Below are 20,150 nucleotides of genomic sequence, written 5' to 3' on the forward strand. Positions count from 1 at the left end.
ACATGGAAAAATAACAAAGAATCACTTACTTAAACATTTAGCATCACTCACTCACCTTAGGTTTAGTCTCTGCTTTATCCAATACAATCTTATAAGAATCCTTAACTTTTGATTTAGTGACTAAATCGTGTTAATTTGATTTGCTAGATTTTAGTAAGATCTGCTCATCCCCTAATGAGGGGGATATTTTAGAGGTGGGGTATGGGGGAGACCTCCTTTTAAAAAGCAATATGATAATGAAAAATATTTTGAATATGTACCAGAATTAGCCACTTTTCTGACAATATGTAAAATAGTACACTACCGGTCAAAATTTGGGGTCGTTTTTTTCTTTTTCTCTCATTTTTTTTTTTTTTTTTAAGAATATGATTTGATTCTTTAAGGTGACATGTTATTAAATGTGAAAAAAGGTAAATTGTTAAATACTAATTTATTAAAAATTTTGTATTACTTATTGTATGTCGTTTGTGAAATGATTAGTCCAATTATTATTGCTTTTTATTACTATTACCATTAATAATAATAATAATAATAATAATAATAATAATAATTATGATGATGATGATAATAATAATAATAATAATAATAATAATAATAATAAATCATATTTGAATGATTTCTGAAGAATCATGTGATTCTGAAGACCAGAGTAATATGAAGCTGAAGATTCACTGGAATAAATTATTAAATTAAATGATAAACTACTTTTGAACAGTTATTTTATAGTGCAATAACATTTCCCAATTCTACAATTTGTTTTGTATTTTTGAGCAGCTTAGGTGAGCAGGAGAAGCATATTTTAAAATATTTAAAAATCCTACTGACCCAAAACCTTTGACCGGTAGTGTATACTTCTCTGTGAGATCAGGGTTGATTTATTAGCTAAATGAACTACTATTTTAGCATCAATATTTTAAAAATTGTTTTACACCTTGTATAAATGAGCTTATGTCATGTTTACCAGTGAACAAACCACCAGGGGGCTGTTCCAGAAAGCAGGTTATGTGACATACCCGGGTAAGTTTGAGAGTAAGTAGGTGGATAACCTCAACTTTGGTTCCAAATTCGGAGGTAACTTCTGGGTGTGTTAAATAGCCATAGCAACTTACTCTCTGAAGATAACCTGCTCCGGAGCAGGTTATGTTCAGAGAGTAAGTTGCTATGTTTCAGAGTTTGTCTGTTTCAGAGAGTTTACTGAGCATTGCGTGCTCTTTTGATGAGAATATTTATGGATGTGGACACACAGATACAAGTTTTTTCGTTGTGAGAGGGTTATAAGTGCATAGTTTTTTTCATAACCAAATTCATAATGTTAATGTATTTAACAAACCTTTTTGAAATCAAATGTGACAAACCGCGGGTCTGTGCTTACCATAAAAAACATTTAGTGCAGCTCTTTGTATTCGCGTCAGGGCATTTTAGGCAACTGTACAATGTGGCAGTATGACCACCTGTACAGTACGCCTGGCACTGAACTGTTTTTTACACTTTTGAACAGTTCCTTGGTCATACATTACTGCGTATCATTACACAGCTGATTCAGAGCACGGGAATAGCGTAGTGGACAGTGCGTCGATAAAGAACAACGGAGCACACAACGGAGCGAGTTCGTATCTCACTTACAGATCTTGTGTTTTTTCTCTCCTTCTGCACCCTCACATTTTTCTGTATAATATTATAAGTGGCAGCTTTGTCTTTTGTAGGAAAATATATCTTTAATTTAAGATGTAGGACATCGTTCTTATATATACATTCACGCACACACACCTACATTTTTTAATATAATATTTTTTTCAGGGTTTCTAAATGCTATTGTGTGCATTAATTGCAGCCGATTTTAAAGCTCCATCAGTCACTAAAGGACACTGATAATATAAAATTTGTCCAAAGTATAGGTGTGCAGGTACAACTTAATTTTCTATCCTTAATCTTTTGGTGTTTTAACTATTAAACTCATTACTGCTTCCACTTACCAGCTCATCACACACTCCACCTCATCACTATGTTGAGGCTAAATGGCTGATTTTCAGGAAGTAATGATTCAAGTGTATAACACAAATATAGTAAAAAAAAAAAACTATAAAGCAAATGTTGCTTAACACAATGTTTATTTTTATTATATTTGTATTATAAAATAGAATCATTACTGGGCACTACATTGTTACTTGCTGGAGGACAAAAGATACCTTTTTTTGCCTTATACGATGACACGTACCTGCAGCCTGACCCAGAGGAAATCTCAGTGACCCAAGCAGACAAAACAGATGGAAGAGTGCTAAAAAAATATAATTAGTCAAAAAACTATGTTTAATCAAATAGTTTGATCTGTTGATTTCTTCATTTCCTGAAATAAAATGAATGATTTTGTACACTGCTTTATACACACACCTTTCAACGTGTAACATATTTTTCATATACATTTCTCCCCTTAAGTTGATGCTCATGTGACTTTATCTTTGAAGATGGACCTTATACAGCTACTTTAGAATTTAAATATGTAGATAAAAGATTTTGTGATCCAAGAGTAATATTCAAATATGGAAAAGTGCAGAAAATTCTTACACTGCTTGTTAGTTGAGGCAGAAGGAACTTCGTCTGCATGCAAAATAAAAAGAACCTAAAGCTATCTGACAACAATCACTTACAACAGTGACAGAGTGTGTGGTTTAAGTCAAAAACTCAACCACTGAAAAGCCTTTATTATAGGACACAGCAGTTAGACAGGCCTCTTTCTATAAGCTGCATGGCAGAAAGAATATTCTAGAGTGTTAAATAAAGAGCTCCAGTAATTAAATATTACCTTTTATGATAATGTTTCTGTGTTTAATGACTTTGGACAGAGTTCTAGCTCCAGAAAGATTACAATTTCTATAAGCCTTATTAGTCAATACACATATTGGCCTTAAGAAATTAATGGCAAGAAAAATAAATGCATGAATGGTTACACAACATACTCAAAAAGGATGTTAAAGAGTAGTTTAATTTATCATTACAATAAAATGGAGGGTGGCATGTGTAATTTAATGAACTAAAAAAATTCTTATTATTTATTTTTTATTTTCTTATCTATTTCTTACTCTATATTTCTTTCCTTCGTTGAAGCAGATGTGTAATCTCTGTGTTTAAAACCTCCAGCTTCGCCTCTGTAAAGTGCGTTGCCCTTTTTTTCCTCACCGTGACTTTCTATGGTGAATTCGGCGATCTACTGAAAATGCCTTCAGGTGTGTGCCGTGCACGCGCATTAACCCGCGGTTATCTTCAGGAGGTTGATTTAACTAACTCTTGTCACCTGTTTTGGAACCAACATACTCGCGGTAAGCAGGTTTTGGGTAAATCAACCGAGAGTTTAGGTTTTAGCAGATGGTAAGTTAACCCAGCTTTCTGGAATACCCCCCAGATGTCGCTGGTAAACAATCACTCATGAAACTACAAAACTGCCAGTTAATGGACTTCAACTTCATACATGCTCTTCACCCACACACCTGCTTTCTCATCTAGCTTGATTACATTAGCACACCTGAGGACTTTCAGAGACTGATTAACACACACTATTTAAGCCACACATTCACCCCTTCAGTTTGCCGAGTCTTGTTTATCTGTAAGGTGACATTACAACGTGTTATCATGGTCTTGTTTTCCCGTGTTTTGATCTTAGCCTTGTTTATTTAGTTATCCTTGTCTGCCGCCTGCCTTTCGACCTCTTGCTTGTTAATTGACTACGATTCTGGATTGTCCTCACATATCTGTTTGCTCCCGTATTGACCACTGCTTGCCTGACTGTGAATAAACCTGCATATTGGATCCTACCTTCTGTTGTCAGTGTCACTCCCAGTCGTTACAGAAGACTCGGCCACAAAATGGATCCAGCAGGAATTCAACTCCTGTGTCTTCGTCAGGGAGATCGCCCCATCGACGAATACGTGGAGAACTTTATTCAGGTAGCCCACCTTACAGCTTTGGACAATTTGTGCCAGATGATATTTTTCCATGGCGGGTTATCTGAACCTCTGTATTCATGTATACCACTGTACGAACCCCACTGGACAATGGAAAAATACATTGATCTTGCACTGCAAATGAGTGGGTCTTCCTTCTCTGTTGGCAAGGTGGAGGACACCCCTAAATATTTTTTGGGGGGGGGCAAAGGACAGCAAGACCCGCTGGCAACGGGGCTTACTGCTCATTCCACCAACACACACACAGTTCAGAAAATGGCCGCATCTAGTCCTCCTGCTCACAAGATGGCCGACTCCAGTCCCCCAGCTCACAAGATGGCTACCTCCAGTCCTCCAGCTTGCAAGATGGCTGCTCCAGCTCACAAGATGGCCGCCTCCAGTCCTCCAGCTTACAAGATGGCTGCTCCTCCAGCTCACAAAATGGCCGCCTCCAGTCCTCCAGCTTACAAGATGGCTGCTCCTCCAGCTCACAAGATGGCCGCCTCCAGTCTTCCAGCTTACAAGATGGCTGCTCCTCCAGCTCACAAAATGGCCGCATCCAGCCCTCCAGCTCAGAATGTGGTAAGAGTTAATCTGACACAAGCTCAGAAGATGGTTTCCTGTTCCTTGTCTGTTCCTGCCATAGTTCCTGTTCTAGTTCCTGAAATACCATCACCTGAGCCACCAGAATGGCCACCACCACCTGAGTTACAAGAGCTGATGCCACCACCAGAACTGTTACTGCCAGAGCTGCCACCACCAGAGCTGTTACTGCCAGAGCTGCTGCCAGACCCTCCAGAGCTGCCAGACCCTCCAGAGCTGCCAGACCCTCCAGAGCTGCCAGACCCTCCAGAGCTGCCAGACCCTCCAGAGCTGCCAGACCCTCCAGAGCTGCCAGACCCTCCAGAGCTGCCAGACCCTCCAGAGCTGCCAGACCCTCCAGAGCTGCCAGACCCTCCAGAGCTGCCAGACCCTCCAGAGCTGCCGCCTCCTGAACCTCCTGAATGGCTGCCGCCTCCTGAGCTTCCTGAATGGCCGCCGCCTCCTGGGCTTCCTGAATGGCCGCCGCCGCCTGCTGAACTTCCTGAATGGCGCTGCCACCTAAGCTTCCTCAATGGTCGCAGCCTCACGATCCAGGCCCTCCGCAGCCCCACGCTCCAGGCCCTCCGCAGCCCCACGCTCCAGGCCCTCCGCAGCCCCACGCTCCAGGCCCTCCGCAGCCCCACGCTCCAGGCCCTCCGCAGCCCCACGCTCCAGGCCCTCCGCAGCCCCACGCTCCAGGCCCGCCTCAGCTCCACGCCCCAGGTATGCCCCAGCTGCATGGTCCTGGCCCTCCATCCCTCCCCCAGTTCCGCCTCCGCTCCACCTCCCGCCTGAACAGTATTACGAGTGTCTGGAAGCCACTCTTTAGAGGGGGGGCTCTGTCATGTTTACCAGTGAACAAACCACCAGATGTCGCTGGTAAACAATCACTCATGAAACAACAAATCTGCCAGTTAATGGACTTCAACTTCATACATGCTCTTCACCCACACACCTGCTTTCTCATCTAGCTTGATTACATTAGCACACCTGAGGACTTTCAGAGACTGATTAACACACACTATTTAAGCCACACATTCACCCCTTCAGTTTGCCGAGTCTTGTTTATCTGTAAGGTGACATTACAACGCGTTATCCTGGTCTTGTTTTCCCGTGTTTTGATCTTAGCCTTGTTTATTTAGTTATCCTTGTCTGCCGCCTGCCTTTCGACCTCTTGCTTGTTAATTGACTACGATTCTGGATTGTCCTCACATACCTGTTTGCTCCCGTATTGACCACTGCTTGCCTGACTGTGAATAAACCTGCATATTGGATCCTACCTTCTGTTGTCAGTGTCACTCCCCGTCGTTACAGCTTATAAATGAGTTTATAATGAGCCTCTTTGCATTTAAATTTGTGGGTGAAACTGACCTTTAAACACCAACGTAAATACAGTGCAATATGTTATTAAATATTTCCAACAACTCAAAAGAAAAGAAAAAAAATGGTTCAAATTGACTTGCAATGAAGCTCAACACTGGATTGGAAAAAATGCTTGTAAAATATATAAATTTATTTCTGCCATTTAATTATTGTCTCATTATTATGAGAAAGCAAGTCATTAATATAAGAAAGTCAGTCATTAATCTAAGAATATATGTCATTATTACAAGATATTAAGTCGTTATTACAAGAAAGTATCTCATTATAATGGGAAAGTCATTGTTATGAGCTCATTTCTCATTATGACTTTAAATTCACTATTTAATTTGACTTTATGGTGAAACTATTTCAGTAATTATTTCTGTATATTTTGTAACTAAATTTGCATTGGAACAAATTTACACACATTGGAAAATTACAATATATAGTTATGCCACTGAGAAGTTATCAATCCGATTTTACTAGCTTAATGGATCACACAGCAATTTAACAGGATTATTATTTAAATGCAAACACCCATGCATTCACATTGAAGCTGTACAATAAAAAGGGGGATTTAAGTGACTTTGAATGTGGCATGGGTTGTTTGCATTTAAGCATTTGCATTTGACATTTAAGCAAAACATTCTCTAGAGTTTATAACAGTGTAGCGTAATGTAATGTAAAAACTGCACATAATAATTATGACATTATTATTGTAATATGATCATTATATGAACATTATAAACACATCAAAAATAATCACATTGCCATTGTAAAGGCATTTTTAAACCTAAAAACATTGAAATGTTTGCTTTGCCTAAAAGCAGAAAATTTAAATATGCATCTAATAATAATAACAACCACAAATGTATATTTTCTGAATAACAAAATGAGTTGCACAACATCAATATCACACATTTAACTAGTCTTTAAGTAAAATGATGCTCATGAAGCCAAAGGTTACAAACCAAAGGTAACATCACCAAAAATAATTCTGTCTGTTCTTGCTATGCTAGGGAAAAAAAATCAAAAATAATTAAAAATAAATAAATAAAAATAAAAAAATAAATAAAAAAATTATAAATAAACAAACAAACAAATAAATAAATAAATCTGAATGAACAGAAATAAAAAAAAGTCATAAGGTACACAGTGTAAATGGCAAAATATGAAAGAAAATTGTTTAAATAAATAAATAAGCAAATATAAGAGCTTGGTTTTGCTCTAAATAGTTCATTCAAAAACAAAAGTCATAAATGTACATATACTGTACAAACATCGTACGTCATGTATTTAACAAAACGCAAATTTAATTCATACTACTATTAAACTGACCAAAATATGGTCTGATGATTGTTCCTTAAACCTGATCCTCCTGGTTCAGTTCAGTTGCAGCCTCTTGAGCCTGAGATCTTACTGCTTTCACTGTGGGCTTTTTGGGCTTTTTGTCAGTGCAGCACTTATAAACACCCACTATGGATGCGATACAAACGCTGAAGATCATGAGGCAGATATAGCCAATACACTGAAAATAAAAGCAAAAAATGAAGAATTGAAGAAATAAATCACACATGTAGAAAAATAACAATGAGGATGATAATGTTAGTAACAAAAATAACAATATATTTTCAAGATTTATTGAAGATTAAATAAATAAAGTTAGTGCTTTGTAAATATAGAATAAAATTAAAACAGTGCACCCTTGTGGTGATCTGAGGAGATTATTTCAGGCCGGGTCAAACAACTAGCATACACTCTAATTCGTAAAAAATGGGAAAATGTACTGGCAGCTCCTTACACGGATTTATTTACTTCTTTTTTTTACCATAAATTAAAAACAGAAACTTCCATTAATTGACCGTGTGCCATTGTTGAAAAAAACAAAAACAAACAAAAAAAGTTTTTTCACAGTTAAACTTCTGTGAAAACATGAAACATTTTCTATTAATTTAAGGTTTTTTATATTAAAAACGGTTATTTTCTGTGCTTTTAAGAGCAAATCAGCAGTAAAAAAGTGTTTTTTTTTTCTGTGTTTAAATAGTATACCTACAGTATAAAACTGGCCTTTTTTTGTAACTGTAACAGTCTTGTCACCTTGTGTTGGCTCATATCTGGTTCCGTTTGGACTAAAATGACCCAGTGGCTGACTGTCAACTTGATCTGTCCCAGCAATTAGTCTAAGGGTGCTTTCACACTTGGTTCAATTGCCTGGACTGTACCCAAGTTCGATTGTTTCCCCTTGCCACCATCTCGGATGGTTTGTGTTCACACTAGCTGCGTCCGTAACCGCATACCTTCATAATATATAGTATGCTAAAATCAGTATGCGAGCCGAGTAGTATGTCCAAAATCATAGAATTCGAAAATAAGTATGCGAGAAGTACCCGGATGACTTACTACTTCCGGCAAGATTCTGAAGTGCGCATCCCATGCACAATGCGCGATCCCATCTCGCCATGCGAGAGAATTCATGAATGGGAGTGAAGCTACAAAACTGATGCAGGCAGGCCACGTGACCATGACAAAATGGCGGATGTAGTAAGTCCGAATTCCATTCGTACTTTTCACATTCATACTGTATAGAACGTACTTTTCTAACAGCCGAGTAGTACGTTTAAATTCAAATGCAGTACCTGCTGAGTAGTAGGCAGTTTTGGACGCAGCCACTGTCTTTTTCCTTCTGGTACGCTTGTGTCATCGAGCTGCTCTTTTGTTTATAGCTGTTGCTAGGTGATGGTCACGAAAGCCAAAATAGGGAGAGACGTTCGCACATCGTGGTCATTCTGCTTTTACTGAACCTTTTGGTTTTGAACATACAGAAAGCGACTTACATCTATCTGCCGCAAAAAATATTCACAGTGTCTGCATGAGCTGTTTTTAGAGGAGACAAGCATACATTATCACTGTGTTTGCCCTGGCTTGGTCCAGCTTGTCACCAAGGTACAACACGTGACACACACACACACACACACACACACACACACACACACACACACACACACACACAAATGAATGTTATGAAAACAACAGTTTGTTGTACAGTTGGCGGTTTACTTCCGTTATTTGGTACAATTGCATCCATACCAGAAGTGAACCAGAGCAGAGTTCGCAGGAATCATTCCCCAGACCATCTCTTCCTAGGCAGACTCGGGTACGGTTCACGGGTGCGCACCCAAATTCAGAAAGCACGTTCACACTAGTGAAGCGTGCCATACTCTGATGTCAAACGAACCAGGAAGCAGACCAAAAGTGCTAGTGTGAAAGCACCCTGAGTTATATTGTGAGTTTGTAAACAGACAAACAGTCTTTCAAAATAAAGCACTATACTGTGTTTACCTTTATGATTATGAGATTAACTTGAACAAATACTGTTCAAACATTTCATATTTTCTGAAGAGACAGTACTCACCTGTGATTTTTCGATGTGTCCAAGTGTCAGGTTTTTATATTCAGTCTCATTTTTTTCAGGGGTGAATTCAAGTGGTTTACACCATTTTATTTGCAGCTTGTCATCAAAAGTGTACTGTCCTGTCCATTGTGTTTGAATACAGGCCACGTAATCCCCATCTAACAGCATTAGAATGAACCACAGGAGAGGTGGAATCAGGCTAATGGCTATATAACCACAATACTTGCAACATTTGTTTTCTTCTTCATCATCATTTCCTTTGACTTCTTCCTTTCCCTTTTCTTCTTTAGGTTTTAGACACAGATAAATAAAGGTTAAAGCAAAACTGAAAAGAGCCGGCGACATGAAGACAGAGATTGTCAGGCATGTTTTCTTCAAGTCTGAATCGCACGGACATGAAAATTTTTTATCAGTCAGAAAATCAAGTGGAATCAACAAAAGACTCATCGGGAAAGATTGGAAAACATCAGTTTTGGCCAGTCCACTCTTAAACGAAGAACATATTTTGTTTTTCACGGGCATTATGTCTAGTTTACTCATCACTCTTTTTAGATATTTGGGGATGTTTTGGTCTTTTTTTGGTGCACAAGATCCTCACGAGAAGTTAAAATGTGAAGGACAGGTCTGCAAAAACACAAAATGACAAAAATATCAAAATGCAAACACAATAATTGACGTTATAACAATAGCAAAGGTATGTTTACTTATACGTTTACTTACATACTTTATTTTTTCAAGAACTTATTATATATTTTAAAGACTTATATGTTTTCAGACTTGCTCTGTGTTTTCTTCTCTGTGTGTGGTTTTGCTGCGTCGGTATCTGCGATGTGCGTCTCAACAAGAAACATGAAAAACACACAGAGAGAGAGAGAGAGAGAGAGAGAGAGGGTAAAATAAGTATTGAACATGACATGATTTTTTTTAGGTAAATATATTTCTAAAGCAGCAACATGAAATTGTAGCAGGTATTGGTTAAAAAAACGAACAAACAATCAAAAAAAAAAAACTTTTAGAAATGGTTATTTGTATAAAATATGAACGACAAAGATAAATTGCTGAAATACTAACATGTGTTTATGACTTAATTTATTTGTACTACATTATTAGTTACACTTTACAACAAGGTTTTATATATATATATATATATTCATATGTAAAGATATTTGCCTATTGCTCTCTTGTGCGTATTAAGCAGTGTGTAAGTGAGGTGCAACTCTGCGCCAGAGTTTAGACCGGGTTTTTTTTGGTCTAATGAAAAATCTATTATAGTTTCTCAAAATAGCAACGCGCCAGCGGTCCGCCTCAGAACGCTTTCCTTTTTAGACCAGAACGCCTATAGGCGCACATATGAGCGCTAATGCATTTGCTATTTACACAGCGTGGTGCAACGCCTCAAAACGACACTTGCGCCAAGCTGAAACTACCAAACCTTATACTTCTAAGATGAGGATTAGTTAACAAGCATGAATAAGCACTTTAATAAATGTATCACTCGTGTTAGTAAGTGTATTGACTAATATTAACTAATACAACCTATTGTAAAGTGTTACCACTTTATTTATAGTAGTAATACTACACTGAAAAAAAATGCCACACTGTGAGTTCCACACAATTCATTCATGTTGTTCCAACACAAATTGATTAAGTTAACTTAACACTTTTAACAAATGTATGTGGATTGCACATAAAAAAATTAAGTTGTCCCAATGACATCTCAAGAATTGTGTTGATTCAGCTCATTTTAAACAAGGAGTTTGAACAAGTAACAAAATGTTTTTGAGTGTATAAAAGCCTTTTGGTAATGACAGCTTCTTCACTGAAAAAAGTGTTGCATGCAGAACTGTGGCAAACAATTTGTGTTAAATGTAAACAAACAAATTAAATTTAATAATGCTCAGCATTTTTTTTGTTTAAATTCAGCCAAAATAAATTGTTTACAACCACTTAACGTAAAAAAAAATTTAGTAAATCCAAGGAATCATCTTTGAATAATTTTTTTCAGTGTATGAGAACTAAGTCACATACATTGAACATGTGGGATTTTATCCCATACACTTGAGTACCGACTCATTCTAAGGGCTCTATTTTGACGGGCTATGCGCAGAGCGCAAAACGCAGGGCGCAAACACTATCAGGGCGTGTCAGAACGCATTTTTGCTAATTTAAGGACGGGAAAATCCGCTTTGCACCGTGGCACATGGTCTAAAAGGGTTGAGTTTATTTTCTTAATGAGTTATAGGTGTGTTTTGAGAATAAACCAATTATAGTCTCATCTTCCATTCCCTTTAGGAGCCAGCTGCATTGCGCCATAAGCGCATTCGTTATTTACAGGACGTAAAGTAAGTCTAAGTGGAAAAAATGAGCATTTCACTAGCAAACAGTTAACAGTTTTTTTTTTGTTGTTGTTTTTTTACAGAAAACTGTTAAACAGAGCATCTACTGCGTGAGAATGAGAGATAATGGAACTACTTTCACTTTCGCTCTTGGATAGGGAAACCTTTACGCACAGACATCAATTAGTCTATAAATAATTAATTTAGTTTGTTAAGCGCAAATATTTGTTTCAAAACTATTTCTTAATTCAGTTCTAATTTCCAGCAAACGAATAAATTAATAATAATGGCAAAATGTGCTCATAAAATATATAAGGATATAAAATAATGAGTTATATCCTAAAACACATGCAGTGCCCCTTATGGTCTAAAACCTGCATGTAGGCAAATCTAAGCTTGTTTTTAATAAAACAAATATATATGTATATTCATATGTATATATATATATATATATATATATATGTATATATATATATATATATATATATATATATATATATATATATATATATATATATTCATATATATATATTCATATATATATATATATATTCATATATATATATTCATATGTAAAGATATTTGCCTATTGCTCTCTTGTGCGTATTAAGCAGTGTGTAAGTGAGGTGCAACTCTGCGCCAGAGTTTAGACCGGGTTTTTTTTTGGTCTAATGAAAAATCTATTATAGTTTCTCAAAATAGCAATGCGCCAGCGGTCCGCCTCAGAACGCTTTCCTTTTTAGACCAGAACGCCTATGGGTGCACATATGAGCGCTAATGCATTTGCTATTTACACAGCGTGGTGCAACGCCTCAAAACGACACTTGCGCCAAGCTGAAACTACCAAAAGACTATTGCACCGCGCCTTGAGCCACATTGCACCGGGTGTATGATAGGGCCCAAAGTCTAGAAAGAAAGGCACCAACAATCCTTAAAACAGACCATATGCAACAGAAACATGTTTAAGCTACTTTAATTGCTGTAAAATCAAGCATTTCCTCATGTTTTGCTGCTGATTTTTCATCTGTTTGGGTCACTGACAGATGACAGTTGCAGCAGCCTCTTTTGCCCTTGCTTATCTTTTGCTTGCAGACATCCACATTCAACTCCCAGTTCAGTTGCATTTGTTTTTGTTTTTTTTATTCTGAAAGTTAAAGTGAAATAAAGTTTCATGACCCTTTAAAGTTCACTGTAAAAACGACGAGAGTTCCACACAATACTTTCATGTTTTCCCAGCACAAATTAATTAGGTTAACTTAATTGTATTAATAATTAAAAAGTGGATTAAACATAAAACAATAAAGTTGCCCCCCCCCCCCCCCCCCAAAAAAAAAATAAATTGTTGATTCAGCTTATTTTAAATAAGTAGATTGAACAAACAGCAAAATACAAAATATTTTTCAAACAAACAAACAAAAAAACACAAATCTAATAAAAACAGTGCAGTCAGTAACTTGATCTAGCTCATTAACAGCTCCTTAACACAAAAGAATTACATGAAAATAAACCTATGAGCACACGAATAGACTTGTTACAGCATCAAAACATGTCATCCATTAATATCAACTAAGATTTGAACTCAACCTGAAACATCTGATGACACAACAGTACATTTGCAACATACCTGTCTTGCTAAGATCTGCAGCTCTTCTGACAAGAACGGCACGTGATCGAGCAATTGAAACAGGATTATGGAAATGACATCACACAATATTAAAACATCAACAAATGGCCTAATTATACTCTTAGATGGTTTATAATAGTGTTATGTAAAAAAAAGTTTAGAAAATAAATATATAATATAATAACGTGTACTTTTTTAATTTCCTGTGAATAAAACAAAAAGCTATAGCTCAGAAAAGGACAGTTGGTCAGAATAAGAGATGCTTTCATTTATTTAGACTGAAGTCATGCTTATTCTACCAAATCTGGATTTCTTCTAGAGTTGAAAGGCTGGTTGTTGTTTAAAAATTAAAATAGATATCTATAACATGGACACTTTCGGTTTTTACAAATACATACAGTATAGAAATAAAAAAATAAAGTTAAAGGTGTCACGCATTGCAGATATATTCAGAATATAAAGCAGACTTTAAAAAGTCACAAATGAAAATGAACTTAATGTACATGCTCCAGTGGTTGATTCATCTTCACTGCCACTGCCAAAGTGTTTGGTCATAGTAGGCTAAAGGCGCCTACACACCGCAATGCTTTTTGTTTGCGTTTATCGTAAGCGTATATATTTATATATATATATATRTRTATATATATATATATATATATATATATATATATATATATATATATATATATATATATATATATATATATCAGAGGTTGCGTTAACCGAATATTTCCGTCATTGACAGATTTTTTTTTCAGCTGTAATGGAAAAATTTGAAGGTGATCTGTTTTGACGAATTATGCTGAGAGTGATCTTTTGTAGTTTGTAAATTAGCTTTAATTCCCACTCCTGTCCAGCTGACGGCGATTGCCCTTGTTTTGTCTCTTCTTTGTCACCGCTGCGCAGCGAACAAAAATCTCACCGCAGCTGAGTGTGAGAAGTTTCCTTAAACGGCCAAATAGTTGCGATATTAATGATAAAGGTGAAAAAAGAGGAAGTGATGCAGTGGACGATGAAGAACAAACAGACAAAAATCCTCAGTCGCCGACAGCTGTTGTTACGGGCCAACCAAGCGGCAGCAAGGAGGTCAGGTGCTTTGGAGTACGTTGTGAGAACGCAGTGGGGTGAAGCCGCGCCCCTGGTGCAGAAGAAGCGTGCGCTGCAGTATTTTTTCCCGGTGAAACGAGTGCTTGCAGGACCGGAAAATCCCACATTCAGAAAATCCACCAAACTTCTGATCACTTCCTTAGGAGCAATGTTTCCTAACTACAAAACGCAGTCTGAAGTGGCGCAACCCAGATAGCAGGTAGTAATCGGCCACAGCTTGGCTGCCCTTCGGCGCCTCCAGCTCCAACTCGGCATCGGACAGTGTTATCCGGGCTGAGTATGGCCCACAGCTCGCTCCCGCACATGCCTTTGTGATGCGGCTGTAAAGCATTGGCCCTATTCCTGTTAACCATATCTGGCCCGAGTCTGTAGAGTCCGAGCCGCTTCTGGCAAGGACTCTCCTGTGTGGCAGCAGAACGCGGCTTCAGCCTCCAGAACAAAATTAAAACTGTCACGAGAAGTCGAAATTCCGAGGCAAAGAAACTGAATTTAATGACAACTGCCTCTGCATCAGTTTGTCTTCTTGATGCGTTTGATTACGCACAGGCAAGCACCCAGTTCAGGTCGACGCAGGAGGAAGATATGAGGTAAGGCAGATATGAGTTTTTGTTCATTTGTTAAATAAATGAATGAATAATTTAGCCTATATGCTCGTCGTGCAAGTTCATTATTAAAATATGAATGAAAAAGACGATTAGAAAATATGCAAATCAAATGACGGTCAATAAGTTATGACGGAATTTTTACTACCCTCTCCGTCAAAATGACGGACAATGACAAAGTCTAACGCGACCTCTGATTGATATATATATATATATATATATATATATATATATATATATATATATATATATATATATATATATATATATATATATATATATATATATATATGATTTTTCTTATATGAACTATTTTGCCTATTTTGTCTCATAACAAACTAATGAAACAATAAAACATATTTATTTATATTGAATGACATATATAAAACATTTCATTATGAAAACATGAAAAAAATTATTTTACAAATTCAAATTTCTACAAAAGCATGATAAGTACAGTGCTAGATAAGATACACATATTTCAACAATTGCAAGTTGTAAAATAAAAGTGAACTAAAAAAACTAACACAACACAACAATTGATTACATATACTTAACAAAAATGTCTAAAACACAATACAAAATACTTGTATTCCATCAAACCCACACATCAATATTGCCATGTCGACATACAGTGCATGACCATCTCAATGTCTCAAAAAATTGTCCATACATGCATTTTTAACCATGTTGTACGCTTGAATTGTTTTTTTTTTAGTATTGTTATTTTTTATCGGTTTTCACCATTACTGATAAGACAGTGGAGATTAGAGACAGGGTATGAGGAGCAGAGATAGGGGAATGATCGGCAAAGGACCTTGAGCCGGGAATTGAACTCAGGTCGCCGTGAGCACCTCGGTGTTATGTGTTGATGCACTAACCACTACGCTGTTGGCGTCCACGATTTGAATTGTTTTTTTTAGTTTTCCGCCCAAACCAGATCACAAAGAATGCTGCAATGCAGAAGATGAAGACCATAGCATAACCTGTTAACTAGATAAAACGGGGGAGGGGGGTAAATAAATCAGTATATTAAAACAAGTGCACAAGCCTGTACCATAATAATAATAATAATAATAATAATAATAATAATAAAAGTATTACTAATATTTGTATTTATCCTTATAAATGTTTTTTTTTTACATAAAGGAACCCTTCATTTTATATGTTTAACTTGCATTTTAAAAAATCCTACACAATTCTTACCTTTGATATCAGTATCCACTTTCGTGTTTTTTTCTGTTTCTGTTCAGCCCCAGAGGATGCATCAGCTGAATCTGGTTTGCACCAATTCAAACATTCAGGCCGCAGTGTTGTATCACAGGCATACTGTCCATCCCAGTCTGTCAGTAAACATGCTAGATAATCACCATGGAGAAACATCAGAAAGATCCAAATGTATGCCGGAATGAGTGAAACTAAAACAGCTTTGGCACAAGAAATACTACCATCGTTCTGCTTAGAACATTTAGAAAGTGTAAAAAGAATGAACAATGCAAAGAAAGCAAAGGCAGCAGGTGCAAGAAAGGCACAGGATGATAAAATCCAGTTCCAGTGTCCATTGCATGGGCATGAAAATGTGAAATCCATCAATGCCTGCATTGAAACTAACAAAACAATCATCACTACAGTGGTGATAATATCCTGTTGTTGAAGTGGACTGGAAATCTGAATAAGGCTAGACAAACTTCCTGCAGACTGCATTTTCTAAACTAACAATGTATATTAAACAAACAAACAAACAAACAAATAATACACAACAAATTTGAATGATGTTGAGGGTTTATAGCAATCTGCTGTCTGTCCAGTCCAGAAAATGCAGGTCAAATTATATTGGAATGATAGATGGATCTCCTGCAATGACCAAGATAGCAATCAGCATTTGATGGCTGAAGATATTTATACATTTTAACAAGTACATTGTAAAGTACATTTATAAGCAACATATTTACAGAGCAAAACAATAGAAAAATTATTTCTGGTGATGAAAAACATGAGCACCTTTTGCATTGTTATTATTATTATTATTATTTTATTTATTTATTTTTTTTTACATCTTGTGTTAAAACTACTTAAATTCATATCATGTGTCCTACCTTGCAGCATAAAAAAAAAAATTTTCTTTGTCTTTGTGTTGATTCACAATCAGGCACCTTCTTGTTTGCAGCAGAAAGACTCACAGAGCAAAACAAGTGCACACAGAGGGTTATATACTGTAGGATAAAGCATATGTGCAAGCGTAATGGCGAAAGTGAAAACATTTAACCATTTGTTCTAAGTACCACCATAAGCAGAAAAAATATATATTTATAGTTAGTTCTGTCATTTCAGCAAATCTATTTCCCATGTTTAAAATATAGTTACAGAATAACCATGAAGCTGTAATTCTCATCTAGTTTCTGTACCCTTTCTCAGATCCTTCTTATTCTGCGCAGATGCAGACAAGCCTGCATGCACATTATATTATAAAAATATATTATAAATAATTGAGTAATTGTGTTTGCTCAACATTGCAGACATGCAACTATTCACAGACATATAGGTCAATCATTTGGCCATTCAGAGGTATTTACAGTTTTTCCTTTTTAATTGTTAACAATAATTAAACCATATTTTAAAAAGTGTTCACACAAAGTGTGCATTACCAACATGATTCTTTACCAAACAGTTCAGCTCATCTCCAAAACTCACTCAGACTAACACAACAGTTCATATAAGCCTCGAACTAAGCTTAATTCAGCAAACCACTGACCACAATTTTAATTCCGAAAACATACATTTCATTCATAACACACTGACATAAACACTCTAACAACATGGAGCATTTCAGAATTTTACACCTTTTATTTCTGAATTTTCATATACATTAGTATGCAATTTTTCATTTACCACTACTTCACTGTCTTGATTGTGCTTAAGAATGTGTAATAAGAATAAAAAATAAAAATAAAACTTCTGCAGTTTTTCTAAATCTCTTTGGCAAATATTTCAAAATATTCGCTAAACTGCAATTTAGAGATTTATTTATTTTTGTCACAAGTAAAAAAAAAAAAAAAAAAAAAAAATATATATATATATATATATATATATATATATATATATATATATATATATTTATTTATTTTTTTTTTTTTTAAAGAGTAAACATTTCATGCATTTTGTGAACATCACAATTCTTGTTAGTTGTTTAAAAAAACTGTAGTATAATGAGTACATTAATTAGTTTTAGTATTATTAACAGTAGCTTCATAACATATTTGCAATATTTTGTTTTCTGTTATTGTTTTAAAAAACTACTTTAGGTACCACTTTTTGTAAGGATGTGCAGAAAAACCAGAAGTGCTCACACAACAGCTACACATTAATAGGTGACAACTGACACTGAATTTTATACATACACTCCCATGTTTCCTGAAAAGCATTGGGCATTCTGATGGAGTGGACATAACAAAACACCAGTAGGAAACACACTGTTTTCTGTCTATATGCACCAGATATTTTTGTTACAAACGAGAAACATATTCATTCATTTTCTTTTTGGCTTAGTCCCTTTAATAATCAGGGGCCGTTACAACAAAATGAACCACCAACTTATCCAGCACATGTTTTATGTAGCGGATGCCCTTCCAGCTGCAACCCATCACTAGGAAAGACCCATACACTCTCACATGCACACACATACACTATGCCCAATTTACCTTATAACCAGTTCACCTGTACTGCATGTCTTTGGACTTGTGGAGCACCTGGAGGAAACCCCCACGAACATAGAAAGAACATGCAAACTACACACAGAAATGCCAACTGAATATTAATTAATTAATATATATATATATATATATATATATATATATATATATATATATATATATATATATATATAAATTAATGGGATTGCTGGGATTACACTGGTATACAGTTAGAAGCTACATCCTTCATTCAAGTGGATAAGAAGAACTGACTGACAGTTTTTGCATGTTAAAAAAGCAAGACTTATTATTACCTCAGCACATTCTGCCTTTGTACATCCTCATAAACCGTTCACTTCTAGTAATTTGTATTACTTTCCAGTAACGTTACTACTTCTTTTTTCAGAAAACTGCCAGTACTGATTTAGCAGGATTTTTAAACTCTGATTTACCAGGGTTCCTCTCCGCTAACCCTGACTCTAATGAGTTCTCTCTCTCTCATACAGAAAGCACAGAGTGATCGGATTGGGCAATCGGCGTTTCACAGCAGCACTGATTAAAATAAATAAACTCTTCACAATAAACTCACCCACAACTCACCTGGAGCACGGCAACACTGGGATCGAGGGAAGTTCACCAAAGACACCTGCACTCCTCGAACTTTCACCTTACCTTTATTGTAAATAAAGATGGGTGTGTTCACCTACAACTTGTGTCTGCTTTTTCACTCCACCCTGCTACTTTTTTTTATTTTATTTATTGAATTTTTACTGTGATTTTACATATTAGACTTTAATTCATTTTTTATCAAATGTTTAACAACAACAAAAGTATCTATATGGGCAATCCATGAATAAAAATACAATGAGAAAAACATCCTAAATATTTAAGATCCTACAAAAAAAATCCTGAATTCACCATGTTAATAAAAGATCATCCACATATTTTGGAGGTTGTAGTCACGCCTATGTATGTAGCTTTTAGCATAGAATAAAAGTATTAACAATCCAGAAAACCCTGGGGAAACAAACACTAAAATAATAGTTTGCAGTCAAAAACAAAAATATATTTGCAATAAATTCGGGAGGGACCAGATATTTACATACCTAGTAAAAAAAATGAACCATGTTGTACTATTGGGTACTTTTTACTTAAGTACATTTTTGAGGCCATACTTCTTTACTTTTACTTGAGTACAGAAGTGGAGTAAGTACTTCATCTTTTACCAGAGTCATTTTCAACATGAGTATCTGTACTTCTACTTCAGTAAAGGATTTGTGTACTTTTGCCATCTCTGCTAGGCACGGTTGCTTCACGCAAGAAAACGGGAGCTGTTTTAAACAATTGTGCACATGAGCTGTTTGCACGAGTGATCATCCTCTCATTCGGTATTTACCTGCTTTCTTTTGCTCACACAAGTTTGCATTTGCACGTATATTGGGCCATCCTTTTTGTCGAACCCTGCTTTTAAGAAAACTACGATTTAAAAATTCTTTTCAAC

At 36.1% G+C, this 20,150-nt stretch overlaps 2 long non-coding RNA genes across 2 annotated transcripts; both read right to left on the bottom strand.

The window, feature by feature from the left end:
• Positions 1-6,796: 6,796 nt before the first annotated feature.
• LOC100332834 (uncharacterized) lies at positions 6,797-13,303 on the bottom strand. Its single transcript, XR_222891.5, has 4 exons — positions 13,252-13,303; positions 10,012-10,127; positions 9,292-9,915; positions 6,797-7,407 (listed from the first exon to the last, which is right to left on the bottom strand). It is a non-coding gene; the product is annotated as an uncharacterized lncRNA (long non-coding RNA).
• A 1,999-nt stretch (positions 13,304-15,302) lies between these two features.
• LOC137489013 (uncharacterized) lies at positions 15,303-17,204 on the bottom strand. Its single transcript, XR_011008343.2, has 3 exons — positions 17,057-17,204; positions 16,167-16,814; positions 15,303-15,953 (listed from the first exon to the last, which is right to left on the bottom strand). It is a non-coding gene; the product is annotated as an uncharacterized lncRNA (long non-coding RNA).
• Between the last annotated feature and the right edge of the window lie 2,946 nt (positions 17,205-20,150).

The sequence above is a fragment of the Danio rerio genome, chromosome 22 (assembly GCF_049306965.1).
Source record: "Danio rerio strain Tuebingen ecotype United States chromosome 22, GRCz12tu, whole genome shotgun sequence".
NCBI lineage: Eukaryota > Metazoa > Chordata > Actinopteri > Cypriniformes > Danionidae > Danio > Danio rerio.